General features: G+C 40.0%; 1 protein-coding gene across 1 annotated transcript in view; it reads right to left on the bottom strand.

Annotated features, from left to right (window-relative positions):
* Window positions 1–13,946, bottom strand: part of MAP3K15 (mitogen-activated protein kinase kinase kinase 15) — a 123,153-nt gene that overhangs the window by 53,270 nt on the left and 55,937 nt on the right. The window lies entirely within an intron of this gene.

Here is a 13,946-nt window from a genome sequence, read left to right on the forward strand (position 1 = left end):
ACTGTGCTTTAGCAGGAAAAAAAAAATCTAAATTATATTTCATTTTTCATATTCAAATACAACAACTGCTTAAGATCCACACCAATAAATCTCATACAGTCATACTCAAACCCTACTTGATCCCTTCTCTTTAATTTAGCCCTAGACTGAGGTTGAAAGCATATGCAGATCAATGGAAAGAGAGAAAAAGCCTCCTGCAGCTGGATGGAGTGCAAGAATTTCAGAAGCTAAGCCTGAATCAGGAGGATGAAACACTTTGACAAAAGGTTCTTTTGGAAAAGCGGCAGGGCCCCCATATTCAGAAAGCCAAGATGAACTCAAACGTATCCTGACATTCCCTGACCTGAAATGCCTTGTCATCTACAAATGGGAAAGGACCCTGGTAATTCCTGTTTTCCTATCTCATTATTATACCCCCCGGAACAAGAAATTCAGAAAATTACTTCTATGTTCACAAACCACAGTCTTCTCTATTATTAGATTATATGATAAAATTTTCATTTTATACATAGAAAATGGATTCCTTAGACAGTTGTTAAAATAATTTTTGCCACAAAATAACCTGAGCTTGTGGCTGTGAAATATGAAAAGTGTTCCTGGGAAGGTTTGAAAGCAAATGTCCATCAGTAGTGGGGACTGATTAAATCAGCTATAGTAATGATAGTCATAGTCATATCGTAACACAAAACATTAAACATTTATAAAAAGAAATGAAACAATTTCTATATAATACTGCTATGGAGAGATCTACAGAATATATTAAGACAAAAAAAGCAAGGTGTTGAATACTGTGCCCAGAATGCTACCTTTTTATTTAAGAAAAGGGAGGACGTGAATAAATATATGTACATGCTTTTATTTCTTCAAAATGGAAGGATAAACCAAAAGGTAAAAAAGTGGCTTCCAATAGGTGGAAGGAGAAAACATGAGGGAAGGGACAGGGATGGGGTGACACTTCTTGGAATTTGACTTTGAAGCTACGTAACTTTTTTACATAACGATAAAAGAAAATGAAATAATTTTTTCAAGTGTTCCCTAAAAACGCTGTTTGCCAATGAGCATATCATTTGAATTTGTGGCTGGGGCAAAACAAAACAAATGAACCTATGCATCTAGCTGACGGCTTACCCACAAAACAGAAACTAATTCACATGATTTTAAAACATGGTAATTTGACTGTAGTTTCCTAAAAGGATGTAACCTAAGGAAAAAAATAGAAATGCAAAGAAATCTTAAGTAGTTTCCAGTAAGCATATTGTTGGTGATAATATTAGTACTGGTATTTTGAAAATATTACATATTTATAGTATATAATACAACAAATAATGATAATATCATTAAGAACCAGATTTTTGAGGGTAAGAGACATAAATATAAAAATCAAAGAAGTTAAGTAAAAATCCTATAGTCCTAAATTTGAATTGCAACACCAGTATGAATTCACGGAGTGGTTTCCCTGCTCTGTCTACCGAAAAGGTCCAAAACAACAACCAACTCAGTAGCAATGAGGACCTCCAAGCCCTGATTGGGGTCTGTAAATATCATCTCTCGCTAAAAGGAACCAGGACTCTTTGGAGGAATGGCTGATCCCAGAAATGTCTAAAATGATCCTGGAACATCTTAACATACAAAGAAGTTACTAAGCTCATACCAAAAAGACTCAGGAGCCAACTTGAACCAGTTTTCTGGCTAAAGAAGGAAGGAACAATTTGAGCATCAAGAAGAATCATAACTATAAAGGACTGAAACATCAACTACGTTAAAATGATGAATTCATAATAATCTTATAAAACTTCACTGGTCACCTTTGGCAGATGCTAAGGAACCAAGTCATTGTTCTTGAAAACTGATCAAGGCAAAAATCAAGCATATGTCCTCCTTTTCCTATACAAACTGTACACCAGGGTAACCCAGTTGTCGATGAGGAGGAATTTCTCTTAAAAGTATTTGTGCTGCTAACTCAGGAAGTGATTATAGAATTCAAATATCACCATTTTACAAGCCCTAATGAAATAATGGACCTAAGCAATGATTGTGAAGGGCTGCTAGCACCACAAAGCGAGAGAGACCAGATCAAGTACACAATCAACCATTAAGTATTCTTTCCAAAAAACTGGCCAGAATCTGAAATAAGCCTCCAGATCTAACTACCAACTCGAAGGGGGAAAAGACACAGAGAAACTCACTAAACCACACCACAGAGATATGATCAGCAAAATCCAGAATGGTGGAAAATCTACAGGACAAATGCTTCTTCAACAAATAAATAATAGGGGCAAGAGAAACTAAGAGGAGGGCAAACCCATACACCAAAAAAGACTTAAGAATCATATCAATCAAATGTACAGACCTTGTCTAGATCATGATTCAAACAAATCCACTGTGAAAAAAAAAATGAGACAATTGGGAAAGCTTGAAGACTGATATTAAAGAATTATTGTTAATTTTTATGTATGATAATATAATCATGATTATGTTTTACAAAAGTGTCCTTAACTTTTAGAGACACATACTGAAATATCTATGGATAAAGTGGTATGTCTTTGCTTCATAATAAATCCAGTGTTGAGATGAGAGGGAGTAGGTGGGGTGAGAGGGAAGCAAAACAGGCCATGTGATGCTAAGTACTGAAGTGGAGAAAGGGTACATGGGGGTTCATAATGGTACTCCCTACTTTTGAGTAGATTTGATATTTATATAATAAAAACAAAAAAGGAAAACGTACCCATCTTGACTCAACAATTCTACTTCTAGAGTCTATAATATAGCAACACTTATAAATATGTATTTAAAATCTTTTGAACAAACGTGTTGATTATGGCATTGTTCATAATAATGAAAAACTGGAGATGATCCAAATGTCCATTAACAGAAGAATGGTGAAACATATTTTCTAACAACCAAACTATGGAATATCATGCAATCCCTAGAAAAAGGCAGATCCACAGGTAATTGTATAGAAGAACCTTTATAACATTTCATGGAAAAAGATTGCTGAACTAAAAGAATAACACGATCCTATTTTTGCAACAACCACCATTTACTTACACATTTATGTGCCCAGACACAAGTCTGGAAGGATACATGTTAAACTGTTCCAAAAATCATTGCTGGGATTTATACAAGATGTTCCTATGTATATTTTACTAATAACTATTCTAAGAAATGAATAAAGAGATTATTCTTTTTAATTTCTTGGCAACAGGCTCTTTCTTGCTTTCTTTCCTGAGAGTCTGTACCTCAAACAGCTACTGCGTCATCCAAGAAAACAGATTAGTACCTAAAACAGCCTTTCTCAACTGGAGTTCTGTGAGAGAATTAAGCCCCAGAGAAAATTATTTGATTATTTGAATGATGAATTTTCCCAAGGATGGTACATAGCTAGCCCCATTCTGGATGCATAAGAGTTCACTCAATTGCTACAATGGATACCTTAGGGCCTTATTCTCTCGTGGAACCCAACTTGGGTTAAGGACTAATCTAGACACTTGACGTCCTTCTGGAAGCCTGCAATAATTAAGCCTGTACTTCAACTCTGACTTTTTCCAATTTGTACCTTGGTCTTGTTCTAATATATTCGATCTTTCCTCCTTTTCATATGGAATCCAATTTTACCAGCTTTCGAACCAGATCTCTTGACGAATAGCCCACCCATGACATTCTTTAATTTTTAAGAGCCAAAAGATATCAACTCAACTCAAATTTACTAAAGTATTTAAATAATTTCTAGAGTTTGTGGCGAGAAAGTGAAAAAGATTAAAACTTTAATGAGGAATAAAATTTCCACATCTTTCATGAGCCAACTTTTGAGGTGTGAAATATTCAGGACTTTGAAAAGAATGTACTTAACTCTGTTAAATGCTTAATTATTGATATGAGTTCAGGTTTGTTTGATTGGTTTTTTTTTTTTTTTTGGACCAGTTACATCAAGACTTCCCTTGAATTTTCTCATTAACTTAAAACATACCCTTGTTATTCAAAACAAAAGGCCTTTTGAGGATAAACAAAACAAAAAGTCAAACATTTGCAAAAAATGAAAAGCAAAGAGATTTTCAGCTTAAAAGCCACTTTAAGACAGGTGCTAATAGCTAATCCCTTTAGTGGTTAATAATCAGTTTTCAGATCTGCTTAGCATTTTCAGATCCCAAAGTATCCAAGAACAAGCCTATAGATAAAAACTCTTGTGTTTAATCAGTCCAGCAACATCTGTTTCTGACCATAAGGCCATTTCATAATTTCAGAGATGGAAATAACTAAGACAGTGGGGTCTCAACCTTGGCTGCACAGTAAAATCACCTGGGGAGCTTTAAAAACCTTGGTGTCCAGGCTGCCCTTCAGACCAATTAAATCAATCTCTGGAGATGGGATCCAGGCATCAGTGTCTCCTATCCCGGGCATTCAGATTCAGTAGGTATGCGTCATTGCTAAATCCGATCAATTCTCAGCCCTTGTCTTATCTGACCTAGCGGCAGCATTTAACAGTTGAGCACTCCTTCCTCCTTGGACTACCTTCCTCATTTGGCTTGCAGGACATCACACTTCCCTGGTTTTCGTTCTACTTTAATCTAATTTTCTGGTTCCTATTCATCTCCCTAATCTTTTTTTTTTTTTTTTTTTTTGAGGAAGACTAGCTCTGAGCTAACATCTGCCGCCAATCCTCCTCTTTTTGCTGAGGAAGACTGGCCCTGAGCTAACATCTGTGCCCATCTTCCTCTACTTTGTATGTGGGACGCCTATCACAGCATGGCATGCCAAGCGGTGCCATGTCTGCACCCGGGATCCGAACTGGCGAACCCCGGGCCGCCAAAGCAGAACATGCACACTTAACCGCTGCCACAGGGCCGACCCCCTCCCTAATCTTTTAACATTGGAATGTCCCTAGGCACAACCCTTGGACCTTTCCTCTTTATCAGAAACTACACTAGATCCCTTGGTGATACCACTCAGTGTCATGATTTTTCAAACCATCTATATTCTGATGACTCTCAAATTTCTATCTCCAGCCAGAGCTCTCCCCTAAACTCCATTCTCACATATCCAACTGCCTTGTCGGCATCTCACTTGCATGTCTAATACCTCAAACTTAATGTGTCCAAAACCAAACTCTTGATTGTCCCATCAAACCTGTTCTTCTCACAGTCTTCTCCATTATAATTCATAACGGCCAGTCCATTCTTCCTGTTTTTCATGTCAAAAACTCTGGAGTCATGCTTGGTTCCTCCAACACCCTCTATTCAATCAACAAATTCTGTTGATGTTTATTTCAAACCATACCCTAAATTAGCCCACTCCTCATGACTCCCACAGTTATCACCCTGGTCCAAGTCCCTGTCATTTCCTGCTTCCATACTCAACCTTCTACAATCTATTCTCAACACAGCAGTCAGAGTAATCCCGCTAAACTCTAAGTCAGATCATGTCACTCCCCTACTCAAAACTCTCCATGCAGATCATGTATCTGATAAGGGGTTAATATCCAAAATATATAAAGAACTCATACAACTCAATAGCAAAAATCTAAACAATCTGATTAAAAAATGGGCAGAGGTTCTGAATAGACATTTTCCCAAAGAAGACATACAGATGGCCAATAGGTACATCAAAAGGTGCTCAACATCACTAATCACCAGGGAAATGAAATCAAAACCACAAGGAGATATTACCTCACACCTGTTAGAATGGCTATTATCACAAAGACAAGAGATAACAAGTGTTGGTGAGGATGTGTAGAAAAGGGAACTCTTGTGCACTGTTGGTGGGAATGGAAATTGGTGCAGCCACCATGGGAAACAGTGTGGAGGTTCCTGAAAAAATTAAAAATACAACCCACCATATGACCAGTTATTCCACTCCTCAGTTTATATCCAAAGGAAAGGAAATCACTATCTCGAAGAGATACCTGCACTCCCATGTTCATTGCAGCATTATTCACAATAGCCAAGATATGCAGACAACCTAAGTGTCCATTGACAGATGAATAAAGAGAATGTGGTATATATATACAATGTGTCTCATATATACAATTATTCAGCCATAAAAAAAGAAAGAAATCTTGTCATTTACGACAACATGGACAGACGTTGAACGCATTATGCTAAGTGAAATGTCAGAGAAAGATAAATCCCATATGATCTCACTTATATGTGGACTCTAAAAAAAAAAAACAACTGAGCTCACAGACACAGAGAACAGATACAGGTTGCCAGAGGTGGAGGTTTGGGGGTGGGTGAAATGGATGAAGGTGGTCAAAAGGTATAAACTTCCAGTTATAAAATAAATAAGTTCTGGAGATGTAATGTACAGCATGGTGACTATAGTTAATAATAGTGTATTGTGTATTTGAAAATTGCTAAGGGGCCGGCTCCGTGGCCAAGTGGTTAAGTTCGGACTCCGCTGTGGCGACCCAGGGTTCGGATCCTGGGCGCGGACATGGCACTGCTCGTCAGGCCACGTTGAGGCAGCGTCCCACATCCCACAACTAGAAGGACCTGCAACTAAGATATACAACTGTGTACAGGGTGGGGTTTGGGGAGATAAAGCAGAAAAAAAAATTGCTAAGAGAGTAAATCTTTTTTTTTTTTTTTAAAGATTGGCACCTGAGCTAACAACTGTTGCCAATCTTCTCTTTTTTTTTTATTTCTCCCCAAAGCCGCCCAGTACATAGTTGTATATTCTAGTTGTAGGTCCTTCTAGTTGTGGCATGTGGGACGCCACCTCAGCATGGCCTGACGAGCGGTGCCATGTCTGCACCGGGGATCCGAACTGGCGAAACCCTGGGCTGCCAAAGCAGAGTGCAAGAACTTAACCACTTGGCCACGGGGCCGGCCCCAAGAGGGTAAATCTTAAAAGCTCTCATCAAGAAAAAAAAGTTTGTATCTATGTGTGGTGATGGATGCTAATTAGACTTATTGTGGTGATCATTTTGCAATCTTTATAAAACACATCAAATCATTATGCTGCACACCTGAAACTAATATAATGTTATATGTCAGCTATATCTCAATTAAAAAAACCTCTCCAGTGGCTACCATCTCAGAGCAAATGCCAATTTTCTTACGATGGCCTACAAGGTTCTATAAGATCTGGTTCTAAGTTATTTCTCCAACCTCATCTCTTACCATCCACTCCCCATCACCTCCTCTGCTCTGGCTGCATAAGCTGTCCTGCTGTTCCATGTGCTGATCCCTCTACCTGAAATGCTCTTCCCTCATATATTTACACGGTATGTTCCTTCACTCTTTGAGCACTCAATATGTAACTGCAACATCCCTGCCCCGCTAGCCCTCCCTATCACCCTAACCTTTTTTAATAATTTTACTTACTTTTTATTGTCTCTCCCCATTGGAGAATGTAAGCTCCAAGAGGGAGGGGGCTTTTGGTCTGGTCTGTTGACCGCTGTGCCCCAGTACTTAGAACCAGATGTGGTGCATAGCAGGTGCTCAATAAATGTCTGTTAGATGAATGACAAACTGAGCAGGACCATATGTACTGACATGGAAAGATTTCCAAGCACTGATTGCTAAGTGAACAAAGATAATAACAGGACATCTCCTGTATGGTTCCATATTTTTAAAATCCTGCAGTATGACCCATTTTAACAGTATATAAATGCATAGAAAATTGTCTGGAAGGATATACACCAAACTGACAAGAGAGATTACTTCTGCATATGAGTGGGATCAGAGATTAGAATTAAGAAGGACAACTGCTTTAAATGTATTTTTAAAAATCTTTCACAAGACTCTATAAACATTCATGAATTATTTACACAATAAAATGAACAGAGTAAAAACAGAACAAATTGGACTGGGAATCACATAGAGCTAGATTCTGATTATTTTCACACCATCTACTACCCATTTGAATTTCAGGCAAGTCAGTTACCCTTTCTGTGCCTCAGTTCTTCATCTGAAAAGCATGTTTGACTTTGCATGCAGGGTTACTGTGAGCTACAGATCTGCCAGAGCATTGAGTTGTCACTAACCATCCTGTCTGCCTGTCTATCTTTTCCATATTGTGTATCTACAAGAAGTTCATAGGGTAGGAGACAAATGGAGTTCCAAGAAATCTTTCTTCTAAGTTAGCCCGGAGCATTAATAAGCAAAATGGTTCATTAGGCCAGTGTCCTTTCTAGAACAAAATTTGTCTTAGGTTGCCCATCAAAACCACTGCTTCCAATTAGGATGTAGAAGAATGTGAAAGGCCTTCAACTCCTGCGGTAACAACAAAAACAAAGACAATACAAAACTCGTACTGAACAGAAGGAAGGAAGCCTTGATTAACTGAATTCCAGAGAAAAACGAATCTTTCAGAGGCGAGCAGAGAGCCGAGACAGCTTCCATCCTTGGGTGCCTGGTCTAGGTACTGATGAGTGAAGGAGAGAACCTTTGATAGAGAAACTTTGTAAGGACAAGGAGAAAGTCAGCCCAGCCTCAGACAATAGCATGGGCTGATGGGATAGAAAGGAATCTTGAAGGGTCCCCAAGCAAAAACAAATTGGTACTTGGCGTAACAATTCTCTTGCCCCACCCCCACCCCCTGAATTTTGCCAAGAAAGCCACAGTGAAGGAGAGGCTTGAAAGTAGAAAGATACCACATGCATAATCACAGCATTTGGATTCCAGAGCCTTGCAAAAACTGAATCTAAAGATATCAGAAACAGTAGCCCCAAACCCTCCCTGCTCAAATACTGACAAGATCAAAAGGGCAGCAGAGGAGCAAGAGGTTGGGGGTTGGGCTAATCACAAGTGAACTAAAGCTAATTAAAAGTAGGGTCCAGAGGCCGGCCCGGTGGAGTAGTGGTTAAGTTTGTGCACGCTGCTTCAGTGGCCCAGGGTTCGGAGGTTTGGACTCTGGGCACAGACCTACACACCGCTCATTAAGCCATGCTGTGGTGGCATTCCTACATACAAAAAATAGAGTAAGATTGGCACCAATGTTAGCTCAGGGACAATTTTCCTCAAGCAAAAAAAAAAAAAAAAAGTAGGGTCCAGTCCCAACCTAGCTATCCTCTAAGAGAAATGAAAAACAAATGAGTCATACAGCTAATTGCCAGACCTAACAAAGGATATTCAGAATAATAAACAAAACTTTTAGAAACAATGTCTGGAATACAATAAAATTAAGAGACATGCATACAAGCAGGAAAATGTGACCCATAATCAAGATAAAACATCATCAATAGAAACAGATCCAGAGATTATTCTGTTATTAAAATTAGCAGACAAGAACTTTAAAACAAGTACTATAAATATATTGTTTCTATAAATATAATACACGTGTACATGTGAAGAGAGAGGGTATTTTGTGAGAGAATTGGAAACTCTAAAAAACAGATGAATAGAAGTCCCAGAATTGAAAAATACATAAATACCAAAAAAAAAAATCACTGAATGGGCATACAATCAGATTTGGACACTACAAAGGATCAGTCAACTAGAATACAGGTCAATCAGAATTATCCAAACTGGGCTGGATGGTGGGGGGAAGTAACTAGGAAGGGGCAAAAGGGAACTTTTAGGGATAAAATATTCTATATCTTGATTGTGGTGGTAGTTACATGGGTGTATCTCTTTGGCCAAACTCATCAAATTGTGCACTTAGAATAGGTACATTTTATTGCATGTAAGTTATACCTTAATTATACTTTAATAAAGTTGACTTAACAAATACATAGAAACTGAGTAGGGTTTCTGAAAGTTGTGTGCTACCGAGCCAATCGCTGGTCTGTTTGTCCTCAGATGCATTCCTGTCTTTCCCCTGCTCTGCATCACAGGGTTGCTGACTCCTCCAGGCTGCTTCCCAGGCTCCCAGGTCAGCTGATCACCAGCTGTGAGCAGCGGGGGTTGTGGGGGGAGCCTGGTGGAGGGGAAGAAGAAAGAAGCCAGAGTACTTTCTTCCTCTTTTTGTTTGGTGTAGTGGCTCCAGCAAGAGCTGTATCTCTTCTGTAGACCTAGCTCCCACCAGGCTGGCTCACAATAGTTCCAGGTGATCCTGGCTCCTGGGTTCTGGTAACATGGCCTCTTTCCTGTGCCCCTCCAGCCAAGAGAGGGGTGTGAGCAGCTTCCTGCTGATGCTAATTTCTGAGCTGCCTCACAATTTCCTATTTGGCTTCTCTGCTCTTCCATCACCTTTGTAACCAATTTCCTGTATTAAATTTCCCCTATTTTAAACATTTAGAGTGGTTTCTGTTTCCTGATTGGATCCTGACAGATCCACTCCCGCCACAAGAAGGCAGATGCTCTACTTCAGCCAGATGCCTCATATTCACATAAGGAGAAGAGGACAATTAGAGGCAACCTGTGTTTCAGCGTGAACAACACCCAGAGCCAAAGAAACACACAGACCAGAATGGTTGTTTTCCCACTCTACAAACAGGATCTAGTTATATATTAGGGCAGAACTACTGTTAAACCCTCGCACCCTTGCTCCCACCATCCCAACCTTTCCCAGTCTCCTGGGACCACAAAGCAGGATCTGTGAAGACCGAGCTGTATGGTGGGCTGGCAGGCCCTGATGTAGAGCTGGGCATTTCTCAGGCTGGCTTTCCCCTTCTCACAAAGGCAAGCGCTGAAGAGAATTCTTGCCTCAAAACTCATGGTCCTGCTGCGACATTCCCAGGGATCTCCACAAGGATGGATCCAGCTGAACTCTACTCCTTATTTGTAAGCTGTAGCAGACACTAGGATGTATTCACTAAACTCTATTTCTCTTTTTTTCTGGGCACTCAGCCACACCACATTTCCCAACTTCCCTTGCAGTTAGGTTGGGCCATGAGACTGAATTCTGGCCAATGAACTGTGCTAAGAAATAATGAACATCACTTCCTGACCAGGCTCATACAAACCTCCCTGGTACAGTCAAAAAGTGGAAACGACTCAAATGTCCATCAACTGATAAATGAATAAAAAAAATGTGGTGTATCAGGACAATGGAATATTATTCATTCTCAAAAGGAATGAGGTACTGATAGATGCTACAACGTGAATGAACCCTGAAAACATCATGCTAAGTGAAAGAAGCCAGACACAAAAGACCACATATTATATGATTCTCTCTATATGAAATGTCCAGAAAAGGCAAATTCACAGAGACAGAAAATAGATTAGTGGTTTCCTAGGGCTAGGGACTGAGGTGGGAGAATAGGGAGTAACAGTTAAGGAACTGCCAAAACAGATTAGTGGTTGTTTAGGGCTGGGGAGGGAGGTTAGGGGGAAATGGGGTGGGGGGATGACTGGTAATGGCTACGGGGGTTTCTGGGGGGGAGGATGATGAAAGTATTCTAAAATTGCTGTGATGGTTGTACAACTCTGTGAATATACTAAAAACCACTGACTTGTACCTTTAAATAAGTAATTGTATGCTATGTGAATTATATCTCAATTAAGCCATTACAAAAAACACACACACAACCTCCCTGGCAATCCACCATGCTCTCTCTTTTCTTATCTGGCTGAAAGGAGATCTGAGATCTAACAGAGGGCAGAGCCCCAAGATGGAAAGAGACTGGATCCTCAAGCAATCACCTGGAGAAGAGATTACTCAACCGGAATACACCCACATTGGAATGTTGAAAAAAGTGACAATAACCTTGCATTATGTTAAGCCCCTGGAATCGTTCGGTTATTTGTTATAGCAGTTACCCTGCCCTGACTAACACACAAGTCAACGACACTAAGGCGGTACGTGTTTCCTCTGTGAGAAAGATAAATTCCCCTCTGAGTCCGTGTCTAATCTCACTTTAAAAGCAGCCTGGGGGGCTGGCCCCATGGCCAAATGGTTATGTTCGCGCGCTCTACTTCGGCAGCCCAGGGTTTCACCAGTTTGAATCCTGGGCGCGGACATGGCACAGCTCATCAGGCCATGCTGAGGCGGCATCCCACATGACACAACTAGAAGGACCCACAACTAAAAATACACAACTATGTACTAGGGGGCTTTGGGGAGAAAAAGGAAAAATAAAATCTTTAAAAAAAAAGAAAGCAGCCTGGGATCCCGCACTAGAAGACGTCCATCACCTCTGACCCTGACCTAGCCTACGCAGGCCTGAACTCTTCTGAATTCCCTGCTTTGGGCTGTGCTGTACTTAAATCTTTGAGTAGTTGGCATTACCAGTAATTTTTTTATATTTTTCTGTGTACACTGAATATATATGACTTAGGTATTTTAGTTTTCATGCATACACATATAAAGAAAGAAAAACACAATAGATTTGCCTTCGACTACCAAACCCTAACTGTAGCAGATACTCGTTATATGGATCTCATCCGACTGTATACCACAGTCGATCATTTAGTCATTCATTCATTCACCCATTCAACAAATACTGATTGAGCACCCACTATGTGGGTGATACAATGGTATTAGGCACGGGGTAGACAATGGCCTAGTATACCATGGCCCCTGCCCCCTCAGGCTTACAGTCTAGTGGGAGGGATGATAAGTATTGAACAAGTGAACACAGAAATGTGAGTGCCAGGAAGGAAAAGAGCAGGTGCTATGAGAATGAATAACAGCGGGGACATGGTTTTAGACTTGGTATTCTTTGCAATATCAACCTCTCAGAAAGGGACACTTAAACTAGACCCTGAAGGATCACATTGAGTCAGGTAAGCAACAAGCATTCCAGACAGAGGAAATAGCTTGTGCAAACACCCACAGGGGAGAATAGCCTTCCGCCCTTAAAACCTGAAGGCACATGAGGGTGGCCGGAGGTCAGCGACCCAGGAGGACAGCACAGGAGATGAGACAGGGCCAGGTTGCACGGGACCATTTCTATTATTCTTGTGCAAAGTTTCTCTATCAAGGGACTCCTACGTGGAAGAGCTCAGAAGCTATTCACTAAGTTTCACATTTTACTCCAAATGGCTTTCCAGATCCTAGCTCCTCTCAGGAAGCCTTCCCCAAATACCCTTGCTGAAGATGACATAAGACTGGTGGTTGGGATTCTCCGCTGGGAAACGGAAGGGTAATTAACTTTTATTCAGCATCTTCTATGGGCTGGGCACTGTGCTAAGTTTTTTTGTATGGCATTCTTATTTAATTCTTAAAACCATGTCATTAGTTCCTATTATCTTCATTTCTTCCACAGTGGTCCAGTCCATGGTTTTGTTGGTTATAAACGGCAGAGTGGTTCTGCAATGTTTCTCAAACCATTCCAAAGTTAAATGCTCTGCGGACAACCAACTGTTGGTCAGTTGAGAGCTATGGGCAACTTTTTGGCTAAATTACAAGTAATTTTTCTTGTCTACTTTAAACAACCATAATTCCTACAGACTAAGCCAGTAAGTCACCTGGAACTTACTATGTTGACTCTGAAATCTTTTTTTGCGGGGGTTGTACATGATGATTTAATATACATATATGTTGTGAAACGATTACCTCGAGTAAACTAACACATCCATCACCCCACGTAGTTACCATTTTATATGTGATGAGAAAACTTAAGGTCTACTCTCTTAGCAAATTTCAAGTATACAGTACAGTATTATTAACTATAGTCACCATGCTGTACGTTAGAGCCTCAGAACTTATTCATCTTATAACTGAAGGTTGTACCCTTTGACCAACATCTCCCCATCTCCCCTGCCCCTCAGGCCCTGGCAGGAACCATTCTACTCTGGTTCTATGAGCTTGACTTTTTTAGATTTCACATATAAGTGAAAAATCATACAGTATTTGTCTTTCTGTGTCTATCTTATTTTACTTGGCATTATATCCTCCAAGTTCATCCATGTTTTTGCAAATGACAGGATTTCCTTTTTTATGGCTGAATAATATTCTATTGCATATATATTCCACACTTTCTTTATCCATTCACTTGTTGACGGACATTTAGATTGTTCCCATGTCTCGGCTATTGTGAATAACACTGCAGTAAACATGGGAGCATAGATATCTCTTTGAGATGCTGTTTTCACTTTATATATATACCCAAAAGTGGCATT

This window comes from Equus przewalskii, chromosome X (genome assembly GCF_037783145.1).
Source record: "Equus przewalskii isolate Varuska chromosome X, EquPr2, whole genome shotgun sequence".
Classification (NCBI taxonomy): Eukaryota; Metazoa; Chordata; class Mammalia; order Perissodactyla; family Equidae; genus Equus; species Equus przewalskii.